General features: G+C 40.1%; 1 long non-coding RNA gene across 3 annotated transcripts in view; it reads left to right on the top strand.

Annotated features, from left to right (window-relative positions):
- LOC106038573 (uncharacterized) overlaps positions 1-19,259 on the top strand; it is a 37,227-nt gene that overhangs the window by 2,528 nt on the left and 15,440 nt on the right. For all 3 annotated transcript variants that reach the window (XR_007165826.2, XR_007165825.2, XR_010834809.1), the window contains 2 exons: positions 1,098-1,221; positions 4,814-4,989. This is a non-coding gene — a long non-coding RNA (uncharacterized lncRNA). The remainder of the gene's footprint in view (positions 1-1,097; positions 1,222-4,813; positions 4,990-19,259) is intronic.

Genomic DNA, 19,259 nt, shown 5'->3' with positions numbered 1-19,259 from the left:
CTGCTGCAGAGCTAACACAAATGTAAGGAACTGAAATTAATTTCTTCCCTAGTCCAGGCAAAAGCAGCCACGCTGTAAATAATGCTGTGGCTTGATGACATGAAGTCTTTGCAGTATTACTGGTTCCTAGCAGCTCCTTGTTCCTACCCTTGCAATGCAGCATACCATCCCTTAGTTGCGTCTGCAGCTTTTTGTGTGGCTGAACCATGAACCAGATCAAAACACTCATCCATCTGAACAATAATCCAGGTGAAAATATTTAAATATATTTTAAGTTATATAAACATATTTAAAATATATTCATGTTTGGTTTTTTAAGCCAGATAGATCAGTTCTCCAGTCATCTAATTTATAACTTTGAGGTTATGGATGAATTTTATTCTTCTCTACTGGTACAGAGGCAAGCAATAGTGGAGCAAAGTGGCTAAATATGAAACTGATCGTAGTGAAGAAGGATTTGTACCTCAAACCACAGCTGAATATTCAGACTGCAAAGCATAAATTGATTGCTTTACTGGATTGTTGTGCTAGCAGTTAATGTGTTGTGTGACTTTGAATAGCAGCTCATACTGTTTCAGATGTAAACAGTTTGCATTAAAAACATCTCAATGATTGGGAGAGAAATAGTTTCTCTGGGAACACTCAAATTATAACTTAGGTTACCCTTACATTGAAGAGAAGGTCGATGTGCTGTCTCTTTCCTGGCATCTCTTGCAAACCCCACGGTTCATCTCTACTCTCTAGTGCTGTTGGTTTTAAAATACCAAAGTCATTCTGGGGAACTTGAGGGCTTTTTTTTATTAGCAGTTCAGTTAATTTACTTGTGAATTTTTTTGATAACTGAGAAGACTCCCTGTGAAAAAATACAGCAGTCTCAGTTCCAGCTTTCATCTGCTCTGACTGCTGGTAATTCCCTGCCTGTGATGGCATAATTGGTACAGTAACCACTGTGATGCTGTCCATGTTCAGGAAGGTGATGTACCTGTGCAATGCATACATCAGGGTTGAAATGATACCTTCTGATGAACAGAACTACATATACTCTGTAAACATGCAAGTATATTTAGTTAGTATTATTTTTTTTATTTCATGTCAAGATCTAGAAAGCATTTCTTGTCAAGGCTGAAAATGAAGACAGAAAATCCGTATGCAAATAACAGGAAAAGTAGCAGTAGGAAAATTGAATGGAGAAGCAAAATCCTATCATGCAGAGGTTTAAAGGTTAGTTTAATCCCATTACTGTTGCATAAAGCTTGGTATCTTGTGTGTTTCTATTGTCCTCTTGTGGGAAGGTACAAAGAATAAATGACTGCACAGGATTAATTTGAGACCCAACTTTGATGTTTCATCACAAGCAAACCTAAATTCCCAACCCACACACAAGAATGTAAACACAATTTAAAAAAAAAAAAAAAAAAAAAACACATCCCACAAACAAGGAGAGAGAATCATCCCAGGAATTTATGATTAAAAGGCATGGAATCTCCCTTTTGTGGAAAGCAGACCAAGAGAGGTATGCATGCAAGAAGGCATGGTGGATTCTGGAAAATCCAAGGTGCTGAACATATTGCTTGCATTCATCCCCCAGATTCTATAGTACCTTAGTTCCTTTTGCTCTGCTTTATTTGTTTTCTGCAAACTATCCTTACATATGCATTGTACATGCCCAGGTAGTAGTTAGTGTCCCATTATTTGAACTCTGCAAGTGGGAACAAGTAGAGTACTAAGAAATGTAGCATAAATATCTTGCATTTGTTATCACTAAAGTAGGGCTATTTTATATTATCGTCTTTCTCTGTGGAGTTTTGTTAACAGTGGCTAGTTATTAACAATGTCAGGTTGCTTTATCTGATGATTCTGTAAAATGTTTTTACTAAAAGTAAGCAGATTGATTCCTTGCTTATAGAAAAGTGTCTGTTGGCAGATATAAAGAGGACGTCTGGCTTTTCTTAGGACAGGAGTAGCCCAGCTAGCTTTTAACCGTGGAACAGCTAATATAACACATGCACTAGGTACATGAAACAAATAGCTTTCCTAATTTGCTGTTCTGAATAATGTTGATGACTATTTCATAATCTTTAAAGAATATTGTTGAAACGTTGCGTCTGCTTTTTAACCAACATATTTTTTTCATCACAATGCTTCTCTTGCAACATTTTAAATAATACTTCAGAAACATAGCTTTTATCAAGAAAGATACTGTAGCAACAAGTAAAATAGCATTTCATTACGCCAATTTTCAGGTCCCACTGAATTTTCCATTATTACTTCACACGACTGATTTGATATTTTGTAGTGCTGAGACCCCTGTCTTGACTCCCTTGTCTTATTAACTTCTTGTAAGGGGTAAAAAGAGATAAGGTACCATCAAGCTCCTAGCAATTATTTTTATAAAGCAAGTACGGTGCTCAATTTTCTTCATAGCCCCTAATTTCGACACTGTTCTTTTAAAACTGATAACAAATACTAATTAGACTTGCTCCAATTCAAGAACATTATCTGTATAACTGCTTGCCTGGGAGGTACTGCTGCTCTCTGATATAGTATTGGTATTAACTAAAAAATGTGTTTCTGTCAAATTTAGAATTTGACCTCTAACCACTTTTGTTCTGTTAACTGTTTAAAAACAAACACTGACTTTCTGCTGTCTGTGTTTATGAACGCTGTTTGCTGCTTGGACAGTTGGGTCAGAGGAAAAGGCTGTGTATGTCAAGGGGTATTATCCTGTCCACTAACAGGAAACTCTTCCCCTCCAAGTCCCAGGCGAGGCCGTGGCAGCTTGCTGCGGTTTTCCTGCAGGAGCAGGAGTTGCAGGAAGTCTGCAGCACCGCACCTAAGTGCGTGCAAATCCCCTGCCACGGTAGTTTGGTAGCAGCAGGAATGAGAGTGTCTGACTTGAGGAGTATGGAGCATAGAGTGATATTTTGGGAACATGTTTGGGTCTTGCTCTTTGATTATTTCCAGATAATAGAGCATCTTTATTTCTCCGGAGTAAGTGTGAAATAATCTGAGATAGGAGTTCTGGGGATTTTAATCACAATTCGTTTTGAATTCTCTGCTAGTGGGTGTGCTCTGGATAACCACAGCACCAGTCCTCTTCCCATCCTGCAAGGTTATTTCTAGGACAGAGACTGTTTGTGTTCTGCTTGGCCGTGCAGTGTTCTCTGCTAGGAAGGCATCTACATGTGGAAAACCAAACCAGAGATCCCCTTGGTTCATGCCCCAACAATATATTTTGGGAGCAATACCTCAAAGTGTTTTGTAGCCTATTTTTGATGGTATTTCATACAGCTGTACAGATGCAGCCTGCACCTGGATTCAAGAAATTACTGCAAGTCCTACATGTGAAATTAGGCATCATCGGTGGGACAGTGTACTTTGGTACTTTAATAGCTATGCAAAGTATGTTAAGGAATAAAAATTATGGACCTAAAACCCATGAAAACTGGCAGGTTACATTCATCAGTTTGCTATCAACAGCTTACTGCAAACACAGCAAAAGTGATTTAAAGATTTATGTAGAAGATAACTCCATAGCAATTCCTCCATCGCTGCCTGACTTGCACCCACTTCTGGAATGGAAGAGGAGACTCGGTGCCCTCTGTTTAACAGAAGATAGCACCATCCTTCAGGAGAGCAGAGAGGCATCTTAACATCCGGGTGTTAGACGCACAAGATTTACTGAGACACCTTGGAATTTGTTTTCTCCCTGGAGCTTTCGGTTAGCAAAATTGCCCCCAGAATACCTTTGATATTTACAGCAATCAGTTTTTAATAACAACAATATACACCTGAAAGGCTTGAAAAGAAGAATGTGGGATGGCTACAAGTCTCATCAAGATCTAACACAGATCTAAACCCATACTAGTTAAACAAACTTGTTCTTCAAAACTCTGTTCAGGCAGTGTGACATATTTCTAACAAGATTGTTCTGACTACACCACGAAAAAGCCATGTCCTGGGGAAAAACAAGATACATCCAAAAGTAATTGGTATGTGCTGCAGCTGTAGCTCTGTTTCTAGAAAAGCAGCTAAATATAAACATTCCTAACTGAATGGGTGGGAAGCCAAGACTGCCTTGCAGCAAAGATACCCACTTATAATAGGATTACCTATTAACAAAATAATCCACAAAAAATCATTTCGCCACAGCGCCTAGAAGGAGATCAAAGAAATAAGCAACATAGCCACTTAAAGTACGATTATACCATTAAATGGACTTTTCAGAAAATGCCCTTGTGGCAGCTGGTGCGAGTTCTCTCTCTCACTCCTAGACCAAGATATTCCATATACAAATCATGAGGTTACGTTTTTTTAGCTGAAAGTTAGGGACTCTACAGGCTCTCCCAGGGGACCTGCAACTTCAGCTATTTTTTACTGCTCCTTGCAGGGCCGCTGGAGATAACGTGAGAGGAAAGCTCGTGGTCAGCACATACAACTTCAGGGGTTGTGTCCAAGATGCTAGCTTAGAAAGGATGCTGCAAACCTGACTACAGATTTTCCCATAATCTTTGCACTTGTAGATCGCTTTACATTTCCATTGCAGAGTTTGCTTTAAAGTATTCTGATGATAACACAGCTGGGAAAAATAGTACAAACCTTTCCTAGGAATACTTTAATTTTTAAAACAGTTCCATCACAACCTGGTGCTGTTACCAGGATGGTTTTTAACAGACCAAGTTGTCAAGTCCCACGTGCTTCTATAGCATGCACTTCCAGGTTCTTTTCTCGAGAAATGTAATTCTGCAGGATTGCTACCTTAAATTCTGCACGAGATGCCTTGAATTTCCTGAGTTTTTGCATGTTCTTTTAGGTCACCAAGATTTTGAACCATCTGGCTGTTTCTTTAAGTCCTGATGCAGAATTATGAAGACAGGAATATGGATTTACTACATGAGTTTCTTGATGATAATTACAAATCTTTGCAGAGTGATGGATGTCCTCTGTTGTGCTCTCCCATTAAGCTGAATTCTCACGTGGGAGATGATGGTAAGTTCAGAAAAAATACGGTCTCTTCACTTTGACGTGGAATATTCTAATGCTAATTCTCTTCCAGCCTTTTGAGTGTGCTGTCCCTGAACACTCAAGTCATCACTTGCAGAAACCAACTCTTGTATTTCTGTACTCGAGAATACTGACAAACATTTTAGAGGCTTATCTGATTACACAGTGTAGCAGCTCTGTGAGACCGTTCTGACCAGTTTTAGCAGCCTAGTTAGAGTTTAAGCTGTGCATGACTTAGGAAGAAGGACTTTGTTAAATACATTCCAGTGTTGAGGTAACATAAGAAAACACACATCTTCGATAGATTGAGAGCAAAAAAGCTACGAAGTCAGTTGAGCTTGCTGGGCTCAAGTTATTAAGATTCTTTATTCTGAACATAATAAACAGTTTTGGGTAAGGCATGACTCTAGCTCAGTCATCTGTACTTGTAGGAGCTTTGAAATACTGAAAGGAGTAAAAATATTTTTACCTGAAGAGTGTAGGGATCTGACTTTGATATGAAGCAGTTACTTTAAGGAGTTTAATGTCTCTGTGACTGCTGTCAGATATTTTAAGTGGACCTTCACTGGAAAAACTTCCACTTGTATTTTGAGTACCATGTTCCTATGATGGACTTAATTCTGAAAGGAGGCTGTTCTATGCTAATTGATGCTATCAGTCCTTCTCTCCTGAATTAGGTAAATTAGTGCATACAGTAAGACAAATCTTGCTGCTTGTACTCAAGAAATACCTTTAATTGTTTTAATAAAAAACTTAAGAGGTACCGGGTAAAACTGAACACAGATCCATTATATAATATTCATTGAAGTAAATGCCTTGCACCCAAATTAAAACTGCTCTTTTGGTCTTAGTCTGTTTTAACATTCAGTTGTGTTTGAAGTCTGGAGACCTACTCTGAATTCATAACAAATGCAGTAGTCACACTGTTGGTTCTCCTTAGAGATGTATTTAAGAGCCAACTACTCTGGGAATATTATGCAGTGTATATTCTAGTGTGTCTGCTGATGTGAAGGGAGTTGATATTAAATCTAATCGACTATCAAGACCCGGAATCAGCCCTTACTTCTAGTACTGTCCTTTTTACATTTTTTTTCAGAAGGAATAATAATCAAAGTAGATTAAAATACAAAAACAGACAAAAAATAAAAATAAATAAATGCTGCATCCCTGCTTGAGTGAGGGACATCTAAATTACTTATCTGTGTACCAGGGGTTAGCTAGTTAAGAATTTCTTCAACTGTAGGACTGAAATATATCTTAGAAAATGAAGTACCAGAAGTAATATTTTCAACTGACAGCTCCTTCTCATGGATATGGCAGCATGTTCTCTCCTGTGAATGAAGATGCTTTTCTTTCAGTTTTGCAGCTCATGACATCTTCAGATTTCTGGTCAAACTACGTTCCTCATCCCCATCTTCCATGAAAGCTCCCCTCTGCTGACGAGTTCGCTAGCAAGTTTGCCTTCTTTGCTCTGAACACTTGGTCCTTCTCCATTTTGTTTTACCTAATCACCAAAAAACAGTTTGTAGATGTTAATTTGCAGATTTGCCTCCTGGCAGTCCTCCAGGTTACAATTCACATTACAGATTTAGAAAGTGAGGCACACAGAGGTTTGGTCACTGTAGCATCACAAAGAACATCTGTGATGGAGGGTTAAATAGAACTCAAAGAGCTGCTTCTATTCTTATTTACATTGGCTTATGTATTTCTTTATTCTTTTGATAATTATGAAAATTGGTCTAGCAGTCATATTGCTTTCTACAAAAAAAAAAAAAAAAAAAAAAAAAAAAAAAAAAAAAGGAAGGCTTCCTGAGTCATATAATCTCTGTTGGGAAGAAGAAAGCTTGTATGTGGAATTTTTTGAAGAGTTTGCCAGATAAGGCTCCAAGTCAAAGGCAGACATGTTGTATTTATCTCTGATATTACTCTAATTTTCAGTACAGGTGGTATATCAGCAGTTAATTTGGTGTTTAGGGTTCAAAGCAAGGTAAAAGACTACTCGGTACTCAGTAACTTTATATTATTAAATATTGGTTATGGAATTTCCCTTCCTAAAAGGTTATCTTGTAAAGCTATTGCAGGGAAACTGCTTTTTTTCTGGGGATTTGTGGCATCAGGATGTTGCTTCTGTTACCTTAGCATGGAGCAGCATGCATCTGACATGGTTTTCCTATCCAAAGTAAAAACAAAGAGGGTGGGGGGAGGAATCCTAGTAGTATTTTGGCTCCAGTAAGATAATAAAATAAAAAAGGGACAGATATATTAATTATCACTTTTTGTCTGTGCACAAAAAAAAATGCTGATACTAGTACGCTTCCTTGCTCTTCTTTCCAATACTGGATGTTCAAACAAGTTCTGCCACTCTTCACTCAGAATTTGCTGAGTTGTTCAATACAGCACTGCCTCTGCAATAGGATGTTCCCTGCTCGACTGAAACAGCACTGCAAGTAAGTCTGGGCAGCAGGTTAAGGGGCAGGTGAGATACCTGTCTTAATAAAACACCAAGCTAAGGAAAAAAAAAATCCTCAGTAGCTCCTAGCTTGTGTGGTCAGACTGTGAGACTGTGCAACTGCCGGCTACTTTCTGTGAGTTGGACTTGATGATCCTTATGGGTCCCTCCCAACCTGTGCATTCTGTGCTACAACATTAAGATTTCTCTAAATCTGGCAGCAAAAGTCCAAGTTGGTCTTCAACATACAGATCATGCAATAGCTGAAGCACAAACTTTTCTCATTGCTCTCTGCTCTCAAGTTGCCTTTATAATAAAACTTGCCTTTGTAATTAAAAAAATAAATAAATAACCTCAGCGATTAATTCCCCTCTTCTCCCAGGGAATGTCTGGCTTTTGACTGCTTCTAGACCAGTGCCCATCCTTGTGGCAGAAGTTAGTGTCCCATAGAGAATGAACTGGGAGCAAAACTCAGGTGTCATGGTACTGTCATCTCTTCTGCAAAGAGATCCTTTTTTTTTTCTCAATCAAGGCATACAAGTGTATGCATATGCATGTAAAATGTACTTTTATTCTATTTTTTTCCCATATGGAAAAAATATGTATTGTTATGAGAACATACACACTGATAATATTACTTACACGTTGAATTGTATTCACTTAGCTGCAACATTTAACTACCCAGGTATAACAGATGTTTATGATAGTTTCATCAAGGTAGCTGCTTTGTAATAGTTGCGACCTTCTGCTTTATCCTAGAAGACCAAGAGTTAAAGAACAGTTTTGTGTGGGTTTTTTTTGTTGTTGTTGTTTTTTTTGTTTTTGAAACGACCTATAAATCAATGTCTTTGGCAACATTTTCGAAGTTGAATTTATGTTCTTTTCTTGCTCCTAGTGAAGCTCTGTAGTTGCCGGAAGGTGGTGAGCAGCTCGGGGCATTCTTTCATTTCAGTACTTTGCTCACTCTCGAAGGTTGCTTGTGCTGTCCCTCCATTACAGTGCACACCCACGCTGGGATGCTCAAAGTATGAGTACCCTCTGCTGGCATGTTTTTGTACTGGGCTCTGTCCTGCTGCTCTTCCATCTGGCTGTCTTAACGTGTAGTATGTTGCCCAGTTATCCTTGTCTCCATGTATTAATTTTGGTAATCTCTTTCAGTAACAGAATTTTGTCTTTACTTAAGGTATTTGCGAGGAGATGCTATTGTCTTGTGTCATTTCTCCTAATTAAAAAAAAAAATAGTATTTCATGACATTAGTTCAAAAGTCTAGTGGTGTCTCACTGTGTTATGAAATATGCCATTCCAAATAAAATTAGAATAAAATTAGTGTTTCCACACGGAGAGAAGTTAGGGATAGATGTCCCTTCAGAGGCATTTTCATAGTTTAATAATTCTTACTATTCTACTTTATGAAACTTTATTTTCACTGTAGTGTGGTTTTACACCCGCATAGGTCACTGCAAGTCATTTCTTTCCCTGCTTGGTGTTTACATTCTTGACATAAGATATTGGCTGTTGGAGAATATTTAAGTGCTGTATTTAAGTATATTATATCAGCATATTTAAGTGCTGATACGCTCGATACCATGCATGTTACATGCAACGCTGAAGGTTTGCAGGGACTGCAGAACAACAGAGAGCCTTGAGCAAGAATTTGGCAACTGAAATGTAAGAGGGAGTAGGATAAGCATTGTTGTACTTTCTAGCAAGAAAGTAAATAGCAAAGGAGAATTGGTTTTCTGGGGAAGAGATTGGGAAGAAAAATTGTCACGGCCTCTGGGTAATAATTGGCTGCTACATCCAGGTCCTGTTTATTTGCTTTTAGCTGGAATTTGGAGGGGGTCCCTGGTACCCATGTCTTTTTGTGAGAGTAAGTCTTGAATACAATAGAAGAAAGCCAGCATGGATGGAAGAAAGGAGTAGCTGCAGATCAAGATGAGAAAACCCCTGCAGAGCAAGGGAAAAGGACATGGGGATTGTGCTACCTGCAGTTTGCACTGTATCTGGTTCTGACCATTCCCTATGCTAAACATCTATAGGAAAGAAAAGCCCAAGTTCCCTTTGGCCCCTAATTGTCCTGCTGTGTTTAACTCGCCTGCTGTCTAGGCATCTGTGGCACATAGGAACCAACTGTCTTCTCTGGGGCCTCTCACAGATGTTTTGTAGGCTGCTTTATAACTGGACAGCTGTTGTAAGTTCATGGAAACCCACATAAAAGCACAACAGCTGCTTGTAAGGCTTCTTTAGAGGCAGTTGTCTAAAGCAAAACCTGATACTTCTGGCTTCTGTAGAACATCAGACCCATCTAGAACGATAAAGCTATTACTGAGCCAGCAACACGTAAGAGATTCTGAAATACCACTTCAGGCTGTACAGAAAATAGAAAATTAATGTATTTATTTTCTGTGCATCTCAAATAGTCCTTTGGAGATCTGAACCAAAGGCAAGAGCATGCTTGATGGGTGCCGGTCCTTCAGGACTCATTCCAAAGCTTCACCATCACATCCATCAATTAGGTAATGACTGAACTAAGAGCAAAACAACACAACTCCATTTCCTCTCCTGTCCTTGACACCTGGGGCCCTGCTTGGATGCGTCATGTTATGAGACAGCAGCTCTTGAGTTCGTCACCCTCCAGAGGGCCTTGCATCAAAGAGGAATTCAGTTCTGAATGCCTGTGTTTCTGCTGGCTGGTGTTGGCTATGGATGTCAAACAATTGCTTTGCAATTTATACTGTAACCCAAAACTTGCATTGTATTCCCAATCTTGGCAATAAAAAGCATTTCAAAATGCTTTGACATCTACTTTACTTGAGAAGTGAGATCTGTGTTCTTCTTGCTCTGTCAAACTGTAAAATGCAGCTGTGAAATACTTGGCAATTTGCAAACTCTTACTACTGTGTCAGATTGTAAGTCTACAGCTGTGTGATTGTTGCAGATAGAGTATTCTGTTAAACTAATAGATTTGGATTTTCTTTTCTCTTTCTCGGAGGGAAGCTGTATCATTTGGTTTGCTTTGCCTTGCTGCTTTGATTCATATTTAGAGCCAGACATCAAGTGTAGCTTGCCTCAGCCCCTTCTTTCAAAGGTGATTTTGGGATTCAAAATCTTAGGTATTGAAATTGCAGTTTTCTGATTGTAAATCCTTGGGCTTCTTTTCTAGGGTCTTCTGCTTTGAATGATTTGTTTTCAAGAGTCTTTATCTGTCTTTAATTGCACTTTGTAAACTGAGTGGTCAGATCCTGCTGAGATCAAAAGGTTGCCATCAGATTAAGGGAGGTAGGTAAATAGCTATTCTGGGACCCTTTCAAAATTCAGAGACACAGACAAAGCTGTGTCATTAGCAAAGCAGACAGTCGGTATGATTTCTCTTCTGCAGCCCTAACTCAGCCCCTTTCACACTCACATGTGGTTATCAAACAGGGGCCTTGTACTGTATTATGATGCTAATACCTGTCCAGTATCCTGCTGTCACCGAGGTTGGACAATTGCAGGCTACATAGAGTACATTCAGCTGAAGTACAGTAAGTAGAGATGGGAAATATCTGTGAAGGTATTGGTCCAATAACATGTTTGTTACCTGTTTTTCGGATGAGGTTGTAAGAAATTTGGTGCATCTTGACTTGACACTTCCTAAAAACTTCTTTCATCTCCTCCTTCCTTCTCCCCCCTCAAAAGACAGCCCTCACATCAAAGTGCTTTGACTGCGAAAATGTGCAGCCTGAAATAGGATCCCATGATTTGTACATCTCTGAAAATCTTATCTGGATCACTGGAGCTTTTTCTCAAGCATGTGCAGCTCCCCTTAAAGTAAACGAATAGTGTGGCTGCCCAGCAAACGTAGAGATTTTGATCAGCCTGCACTCTTCTGGTCCTGGTCACTGTGTTGTCAACAGTACTGTCAATATTTATCAATTTTTTTGTTGTACTGTCAATATTTATTATTTAATATTTATTTTCAGCAGTCACAATATTCTCCCAGCTGTTTTAAGTGATTGGAAATCTTTCAGTGCTACATCCTAAATAGATTATTTTTGTTGAGTGCACGATAACTGCAGTAAGTACAACTGCATTGCATATTGGCAATGTAACTTGTGTTAAACAAGTGTTGGGCTCGGGCTTCAGCCCTGAGACAGCAATTGTGTGTGCGTGTGTCTGGGAGGCTGGGGTGGAATATTCATGCCGTTGGAAGACCCATGTTGTTACTTAACAACTACATTAACCTCATGTCACAAGTGTGACCTGCTGCTGACCCTGGCTGGTATAGCAGCCCGGCTCTGAAGTACAAAACATGAAAGTGAGAAAAGAAAGTCGCAGAGGAGGAGGAAAGATCAGCTCCTCGAGGAAGAGGCTTCCAACCCCATTCAGACAAGCTGCCAAACAATAGCTGCAGCGGGGCTGTGCATAGGCCATCTCCACCCAGCCACTCGCTCACTGTTGAAGTATTTTCCTGGTGAGCCTTTCATAGCCAGCTGCAGACTGACATCGACCTTTAAACTGTGCCATTCCTTTTAACGTAAGGTGCCCTGATGAAGCGAAGGGAAGAAGTCCAGGAGCCTTTAGATCTTGTTTCCATCCTTTTCCTTTGCTTTGCAGTAAAACCCTGTTGCACACGACTGCATTCAGAGATGGGTCCAGAAGCTCCAAAGCAGTCCCACCTGAATCTCCGAAACTGGGTGAAGGGAAAACTTCACTAATCAAAGGTGCTTTTTCCTGAGCTTTTTGCTTGCTGGAAACTTGTAAGTTGCAGTGATGGGATTTAAAAGCCCTCCTCTGCAGTGTCAATAGCAGGAAATTGGCAAATTGACCCCAAGTTTAAGCAAAAAGGAAGGAAGTGGGACCCGACTGGAGAGCAGAGCAAGTGTGGGAGGGCAACAGGGATGTGTTTTGCAGGGCAAGGACTGTTGAGAAAATTCTGTGTGACCTGTAAAAAGGAATTTTAAAGGCAGGCTGGCAGTCTGAGTGAGGGCTGTGGAGATGGTGTTTGTGGTATGATGAGAAACTTCTCTTGGTGAAGGGCTCTGGGGAGAAATGTTAACTCGCAGAAGCTCACGCAAGGTGGTTTTTCCCCCTTATTTTCTCTCAAAGTAGCACAAAAAGTTGGGATGCCACGGGATTGACAGGGCTGACTTCAGTGAGCCCATTGAGGAGTTGTTCAGAGCGTTTTTCTGGCCAGGTATTTTGGTCAGCAGGTAGCCCACTGCTTGAGGAACTGCCAAACCATCTGACCTGTGGTTCACTTGCCATCTCCGGCGGATGTCAGGACAGGCTGTTTCTGAGGAATTTCCACAAGGAGCCTTTCTGAAATAACCTGCTTCAAAATGAAGCTGTCAGTGCAAACAGAGATTGGCTTACATTCTGAAGGCTGAGGTTTATGAAAATTGGTCTTTCTCTTTGATTTTCCAGTGGTAAATAATTATGGGTTTGTAATCCTCAAGCTTTGAGTGCCTAACCCGTGACACTTAAACTATGAGATGTTGCATGAAATTCTCACTAACCTAAAATTAATAAACACCAGGTTATGTTTGCTCTCTTCCTGGGTTTGCATCCTTCAGGGCCACAATTTTCAGTTTTCCTTCTTTGGCTATTTAAACCCAAATGCTGAGGACCGTGCACAGGGCGGGGTTGTTCAGAGAAGCTGGACAGCTCTCAACAAAATCCTGACAACTAGCAGAGGAGGTCTGGCACGAAACCCTACACAGTAACCTCGTGCCAGGCCAGGAAGTTCCCGAAGGTATATAGCGACCTATTCTCAAAGGGGCTGTATCTTTTGTTTGATCTGCTGGGGCCGGCAGCAGGCAGGGCTTCCCGTTTGACAACAGCCAGGCCGGGCCAGCTGTGCCATGGACCACTCCTACTTCCCTCTGCGCATCCTGCATTCGGCTCAAGGCTGCTGGCCCGGCTCTCTGTTTACATGTTTCCAAATTCAAGGAGGAAAAGTGAATATCAAACAGACCTGTGCTCTTTTGATGTGGCTAAAGGATGCTATCAGGTCTGGGGGGGGGGTGTTGTGCCTTTGAGGCTTGTTTGTCTCTCCCTGGCCCTTATGTGCAGGCCTTTAACCAGCCATTCGAATCTTCAAAGCCGCCCTAACCCCAAAGGTGCAGCTTCTTTGGAGCTGGCACCACGACTGGGGCTGTGGGTTTTCTTTGTGTCGAACCCCTTCTCCGTGTGGTTTTCATGCAAATTTCTTTATTCTTTTGAAATACATCATTTGACCAAAATTGTTTACTGTCCAACAGGAAGAAAATAAGGGATTTTTTGTTTATTTATTTATATATTTTTTGGGGTAGGAGGATTTCACCTCAGTGGTGAGCTTCCTTCTGCTGTATCCACTATAACTGCTGTTTTGAGAGCTTTCATCATATTTACTCGTTAGTAAGTCATGGTCTTCAAATACATCCTACTCCTTTTTCTCAGATTTAGCACTTGGATTAACCAAAAGCTTACTGTGATTTACGGCTGTGATCTCAAATCATTGTCAACGTCTGCCCTCTGCGGGTAAAGGGTTGAAATTACTGCTCGAACACTTTTAAGTCATGTTGAAAGGAGAAACTGTTCAAAGTACCTGGGATTTTTTGTGTTTTGTTTTAGGGCCACCTCACACTGCCAAATCCTTTTTAATGTGGAAAATCTTTCTTTTTAGGAAAGAAGTACTTTTCCTAATTGAAAAGCAGCAAGGAAAATCAAACTTTGAAACTCCAAATTCTTGAAGTATTTACCATTTGGGATATCAATATTAGTAAAAACAAACAAACGAAATCATTATTAAGAGCCTTTTTTATCAATGATCTCATTCATTGAGTCTGTTTATAAATTTTCTAAGAACTCAACTGAAAACAGCTCAGACACATACCACAAACTAGTGTTCTGGTTATCGTGCTGTTCCCGATTTTTTTAAAAGAAATTGAGAAATTGAATTTGGTATTGAATTTGAACACTTGTTATATATCATATTTCTGTACCATTGTACCTTACAGAAGATATCTGTTATTTTGAAACTGGCATAAAAAACAGTGTAAAAAAAGATTCATCACTGCCTTTAACTCTGGCTAGGCAGGCAGAAATATGCAATGTGTGATCTTAGTCAAGTTTGTTCTTCTGGATGATCCAGTAGTGCACAGTTCTGGTGTTAAAGACTGCGTAATCACAGGTTTTGGAGCCAGATGATAAGGCTTCTTATATGCAACCAGCAAAAGGTTGAAATCCCTTTATTTTGATTCCAAGTACTGCTGTGTTATGCTATCTGAAAAATAATTAAATATATATATATATATATTTTAGTCTGAAAACCAAAATAGTCCCCAATGTCTCTGGAAGAAAAAGAAGCTGATGGAAAAAAGAAATCTGGCTGATATGTAAGTTTAATTTTTCCTTTTTGCTTTTCATTTCAAATGTATCAGAAATATCAGTTCTGCTCACATAAATCATCTTGGGTGTGTTGTTTTCCAGACAGCTGCAGAACTGTTATTTTTGTTCTTAGGTCAATTAGTCATGCCCTAAATGGAAAATAGTAGAATTTTTCCATTCTTTAGTATTCTTGTCAGTGAATCCAGGTAACCACAGAAGGTGTCAGGGTTGAAGATTTAGAAATAGATTGTTTAGTGTCTGGGTTTTAATCTTACTTGGATCAGCTTTTTGGTTCTCATATCTGACACGCTCGATGAAGGCAAAGCTGACTTTCAGCTTGCTCCTGGAGTTTGCCTGATATTTGGAGCAGCAGAAACCACCTTTAGACTGAGGTGTGGCAACTCAAAATGACCCTCCTGAAAGCCATTCTCAGCAGAAATGCTCCATTTACCCAGCAAAGTTTCATGGCTTTGGAGGTTGTGTGTGAACATGGGTCCTCCATTGAAGGGGAATCACCCCCCTTGAGAAAATGCTCCTTTAATGAATCCTCTTACGTGCTGCCCTACTAGCTCTAAAGAGCCAAATGCATGGCCTAGAACACAGCCCAGAGCAACAGGTCTCTGCTCTAGATCTTTCTTCTTTGCTTGCCAGACACCTCTGCAAAGCGGTATAGCAACAGGGGAAAAAGCATCTTTCTTTCCTCTACTAAAATCAGCTTCCATATCTCTTTCTTCATGTAATAAGAGTTGCCCCTCTTGTTAAAAATCTGTGTTGGCTACTATTCAGATGCTTTCCTATTAGGTACAATTTAATAATGGTTTAAAGCGCTGCTAATTGTACAAGGTGCCTATGAGCGATGTAGCAAGATTCAGGTATTAAATCACCAGAAATATTAACGAGCTCTTCATATTCTTGTAGGCTTTGTTCTCAGATTTTGGTGGGTTGGGAGCAGCCTGAGATGGCCTGGCCAACCTCCCCTAGATTGCATGAGCTGCTCTGTATTTAGTCCTGCAAGAAAAAATATTGTTTGCAGATTGCTAGATTTTCTTCTTTTAAGCTGTAAAGAATGGGCAGAGATTAGAGAATAATATCTTTAACTGGATGCCTTTTAAGGGTGCAAAAACATTGTGTGATTTTTTTTTCCCTTGTAAGTATTGTCTTATGCCAAAATACTCTCCTTCCCTATCTCCTGTAATTTGTCATAAAATTGTTATCCTAGTCTTAGGGACATGGTGATAATTTCCATGACAACCCAGAAAGATTCCAGAAACAAAGATTTCTGACTAAATATATGAAGGTTGTCAAAAAGCACAACTGCAAGAATTCTGCCCACCCACTGTAAATAACAGAGAGAAAAGTGAAGGTTGCATGAGCTCATCAAGTGAAACTGAAATTTTCTTAACCCTACAGTTTTGGGATTTGTGAGTATCTTCTTGCAGAGAACTGCAGCTTTATTTTAGAGAAGGGGCATCAACATTGATTTACTCGATGTTGGATTTTTTTGTATGGGGTGAAAAAGCATTTTTCTGCAATGCCCCCTTAAAATTGCTTTACAATAGCAATACTCCCTGAGTTAGTGCAGATCCCCCAAACCTAGCTGTGTGTCATAAGCTTTAATTGGTCCCATTCCACATAAAACACAGAACGAACACCCACAGAACTGAGGCTTTATGAAAAGATGGCTCTAAATCATTGAAACATTTCTGGTCCAGCAGCTTGATCCAGCCGTAAAGCTGTGCTCAGATCTTAGATTGTAGCTTGAATATCTCCGCTATATTCCGAGTCATCACGTTGGGAAGTGTTCAAGGGCAAGAGGCTTTGCCCCCCTGCCATTTCCCATATCTGCTGGTTGACTTCTGGTGGAGTACCACGTTGTCCTGATGTCAGATGCGGTTCCCCCTGCATTTGTGGTAGTTTTCTGGCATTTTAACCATCATTCTCAATTAGATGAGCACCAACATAGTGCTCAGTGCATCCTGAGACAGGGATCAAGACAATCCCTGCCTTCAGCACTTGCAGTTTAGGAAGAGAGTAACTCACCGTGCCTTGCCCAGGGCTGGTGTCGGGTCAGTGACATGGAAAGCAGCTATTTTTTTTCCACTGTAGTTTCAGCATTGGGTAAGGAGCTAACTTTTCAATAAATGTGTTCGTGGATTTGGAAAGGCTCTCACTGAAAGTGATCTTTATTTTCCTCTGTGTCCTGCACCCACACGCTGCAGTGACTAACAATTTCAAATTCATACCAAATAACTCTGTGGAGGGAAAAGGAAGCAGTTGGCCCTTCTTGCTGCATTGCTCTTTTATTGCAGTTGCTCTTTATTTATCAGTGAACAAAGCAATTTAACCTGCCCGGCGTTGTTCCTTGGAGAGAATCAGCTGCTCCTACCTTTCTGCTGGCTCGATGAATGCTCCATTTGCATGGAAAATCATGCAAATCAGTTGTTGAATTTTTGCCTTACTTAATTGCAGAGCTGGTTACTGTTCTGTGTAAACAAGAAGATGGTGTTTTGTTTGCTGACAGAAAAAAAGAATTGGGACTGTTTATATTTGGCAGTGCTTGTTTTTTGTGGGTGGCTTATGGCCTAATCCTGATGGAGACATTTAGTTGCTATTGTGTGTTCTAAACCAGCAAGATTTCAGGAAAACAAAAAAACGAACAACAAAAACAACGACAACAAAATGAATCTTTATGGTGTGAAGCATTTGGCTCAGCTCTGATCCCCTGATTTTTCTTCTGTCATATTAATAAAACTTGAATGAACAAATGAAAACAGATTAATTACGTATTGGCATCCAGCACGTTTGATTCTCTGTTTTACAAAACTTTCTATTGCTACTTAACATCAGTAAAAGGCTGACAATTGCTGCGATGCTGCATGGATGAGATGTCATTTGTTTTGCTCTTTCTTTATGGACCAATAAATGACTGTAAAAGGAGCAGAAGAGGGGCCTTTTGCACATTAGTTTTTTGTGCCGAGGGTTATGCTGGTCACACACAGGGATGGTGACTGGGCATCCCTCTACTTTCCTGCTTCAGGAACTGATCCAAGGTGAAACACCTCTGCAGTAGTTTTGTGAAGTGAGTTTTTCCCTCACCCAGGCACTTCCACTCTGACAGTGTTTGTCCTGAAGAGTGGTGTGTGAAGGATGTTTGTCTCTTGCACTATGAGTAACAGCATGGAATTCATATCTAGATCTCTAGGAAACCTTTTCAGAATCTCTGTCTCTTATTGAAGTGACATTTGGCCAGAAAAAAAACAACTATCTTTTCAGCTCCTGGCACAGCTAGCTCCCTCTCATATTCTGTTTTCATTCCTGTTTACCCAACAGTCCCTGAAGTGACAGCAGTGGCATGTGCAGATACCTGAGCTGGCTGTAACACTAGCCTACATCCTGGCCCCTCGTTAAACTGTAATCCAAATTAGTTGGTGCTTTAAGCATGCACCGGCTTGGCAATCAGAGTGGGGAGTTTAAGCCCAAGTGCTACACACAGCGGGATGCAGGAGCTTAAATTGTAATAGCTCATCAGCTGCTAATCCAGTCTTTCTGTACAGCTAATCAATTCATGCTGTGTATCTTGAGTGGTTTTGATAGCTTGAAAAAGAGCAATTGCACTCAGTGTTGCTACGAAGATTTGATGAAGGATTTGAATTCTGGCAATTCCCGCAGGTGAGGTAACAGGTAGCATTGTTCTTTCACCCTTCAAGATGCTATCGTGTTATGTGGCTTAGGCAAGTTTTAGTGATAGTGTGATTTGGGGGAAAAAAAGAAATCCATCTTTTCTTAGGAAAGACTCTTAAATTGGATCAGCTTCTGGGATTTTCAGTGATCCAGAGGACATTGGCTTGGCCCCGTGACTCCTTTTTATTCCATAATAGCTTGTGGTATTTTAGCGATAGGGAGCTGTGGAGAGCTGCATAAGCCTTGTCATTCCAGGCCAAAAATATTTTTGCAAGAAGTGACTCCTGCCAAAGCACTGGTTCACTTAAGTCACAGACTTTGGCCTCAGAGTGTTGCGGAATGCCGAGAGCTCTAAATGCAGGAGGAAAAACATGTTTGCAGAAATGGGAGAGTCAGAGTTCTCCTTTGATTATATCAGTGGGGATGCAGAATAGTATAAATAAATGAATTTCAAGAACAGACTGTATTTAGCTCTAATTAAAGGAAGAATTCAAAATTTGCCAAATTAAGTAAATAGCATATTAGCTCTCTGCCTGTTATAACCATGAACAAACTAGTCCATTTGGAAGCTAAATGGTTTCCTGGAGTCATATAAAAAGATAGTGTGTTCTACATGTTATTTTGCCATAGAAAGATTTGGATGAGAAAAATGTTACTCATGCCCAAATTAAGGGCTCAAATGATGCTCTGCCTCCTGTGATGGCTTTCTGCACTGGAGAGGATTTCTTCTTCAGTGACTGTCAAATGGTGTCAAATGCGACGTATCCAAACTGG

The sequence above is a fragment of the Anser cygnoides genome, chromosome 13, assembly GCF_040182565.1.
Source record: "Anser cygnoides isolate HZ-2024a breed goose chromosome 13, Taihu_goose_T2T_genome, whole genome shotgun sequence".
In the NCBI taxonomy this organism is placed as follows: domain Eukaryota; kingdom Metazoa; phylum Chordata; class Aves; order Anseriformes; family Anatidae; genus Anser; species Anser cygnoides.
The sequence above is the reverse complement of the archived record's forward strand: the minus strand, read 5'-3'. Positions and strand labels throughout refer to the sequence as shown.